Raw genomic sequence first — 2,305 nt, 5'->3', positions numbered from 1 at the left:
AAATGCCTGCCAGCCGAGAGCGGCCCCGCACATCATTGGCCAGCGGCCGCCGCGCAGTCCGCCCCCTGCCCGCCGCTTCCAGCCGCCGCCGCCAGGGAGGACTCGCAGCGCCCGAGAACCCGGAGGCTCCCTCCTCCCCCCGACCTCCCGACCTCCGTCCTGTCCGCTCGAACTGGCCGAGGAGGCCCCAAGGGAGCCGGGCACCGCGCCCCCCAACCCCATCTGCCCAGGAGAGGGCCAAAGAGAGCGGCTGCCCCTCCGGGGGTGGGGGCAGAGGCCAGAGGGCGGTTGCCTTTTCTTGGCAGCGCCGTCCTCCTCGGGGAACTTGCTTTTGTTGGAGTCTGCCTTTTGGGGGCACCACCTGGCTTTGTCTTTGGGGCTTAGTCTGGCTTTGAAAATGTCACAATGTTGTCCACTTTTAAGTGCCGGTGGCGAGGGCGTTCACTATCCGCTGGAGGTCACCTAGCGGCCCAGGAGACAAAACTGACAAGGTGCCAAGGCAGAGAGGAAGGATGCGCTGCAGAAAGGGGTTTAGGGGTTCGTGCATTCCTCCTATGCACACTCTCCTGAGCATGAATTCTACAAGCAACTGTGTGGGGGATTCTACTGCATGTCCATTCAGCCCTCGAAGGTACATCTTTTTGGATTCCTCCGCACAGCATCATTCTTCAGACAGCAGCCCTGCAGGGGAATTCTGACTACTGCAAACACTGCACATTGTCAAACTTAAATCAGAGCTGTCTGGTGAAATTTGGGATTAAAATAAATGGACAGTTGGCTTAAGATAATATTTCTATGGTCCAGCTGTGGGGAAGGTGCAGAGAAAGTTCTCTGAATCTGCCCTCAGAGGTTTGTACTCTTGAGCCTTGATGGAGTGGCACACAGTTGCCCACTAAAGGGAGCAAGTTTCAGAGGGCAGGCGTGCTGGTCTGCAGTAAAACAGCAAGAGTCAAGTTCAGTAGCACTGCAGGGACCAGCAAGATTTCCGGGGTGTAAGCATTCAAGAGTCAAAGCTCCCTTCATCAGATACCAGTTGGAATGGAGATCTCCAAGTCCTTAGATCCCCGTCGGAAGGGATTACAGTGCACATTGTGCCTCTGCATCCTGAGTTCCTTCTTTGCAGCATTCCTCCCACCTTCTGACTGGGATCTAAGGAGATCTCCATTCCAACTCGTATCTGATGAAGGGAGCTTTCATTCTTGCAAGCTTACATCCCGGAAATCTTCCTGGTTTCTACTGGACTTGAATCTAAAGGGAGCAAGAGGTACCACCTAACTCCGTTGCAGCCTCAAGAGGTTTTGCACCTTCTCTAGGGTCAACTAAGGTTTCATTTATTTAGAATACTGAGATACCCACCTTTCTTCTAAGCATCTTAGAAACCACAGTGGGTAACAACATAAAACAATGTATAAACATTGATAAACAGGTATTTAAAATGAAAAACCAATTTTGTGCCCCCACCAGCAGGGTCTTCCCCTTTTGCCCTTTTGAGACTGCCACAGCTCTGCTGATTGAACCAATTTACAGTTACACTGGTACAAGGCTGAGAGCAAGTCCCATGCATCTATGGTTCAGAATCCCCTGTCGCATATCTATGAGTAAAACGATGTTAAAGATATTTGGTATGGAGACCTGCCTCCAAGGTTGACATTTCTTTGGTGGCCAGAATTTGAGAGAAGAAAAGATTTGGGAGTTCTTTATCTCTATGCCAACATTATTTCTACAAAAGCGTTTGTTTAGGATGAAAACTTCAGGGAGTATAGCTCTGCGAGTCTGCAGAGGAAAGAAGATATCCCCACCACCACCGATTGCTGCAACTGAGCTTTCATGGACCAAAGAGCTGCCTCTTTCATCACATGCATGAAGGGGATGGTGGGACACAAATCCATCCCTTCTTGGTCTAGATAGAAGATGTTGTCTGTGAGAAAAGTCTGGCCAGACTAAGCCTGGTAACAATTTAGTGTTATATAAGGGGATTTAATTGTGAGGACAAGATATGTGGTGTTCACATCTAAAAATGCAGATGTGTAATTAATTGCTTTAGAAAAGAAACTGGCAGTAATATTTTCCTCACTATAATGTTTTCACCCTATGATCATTCTTAGTTTTATGTTTTTATTTATTTACATTATTTGTAGTCCACCTGTCTCAATGGGATTCAAGGTGGATTACACAGAGTGAGTCAATACAATCAACAGGACGGGACATTCAGTAAACAGTGAAATAGGATTTGGGTGGCAGAACTAATCAGAACTCTAGAAAACAGAATTGAAGCAAAGCATAACTGATAACATGACACATAAAA

Source organism: Gekko japonicus, unplaced genomic scaffold (genome assembly GCF_001447785.1).
Source record: "Gekko japonicus isolate JY-2015 unplaced genomic scaffold, Gekko_japonicus_V1.1 scaffold1081, whole genome shotgun sequence".
Classification (NCBI taxonomy): Eukaryota; Metazoa; Chordata; class Lepidosauria; order Squamata; family Gekkonidae; genus Gekko; species Gekko japonicus.
Note: the sequence above shows the minus strand (reverse complement) of the source record.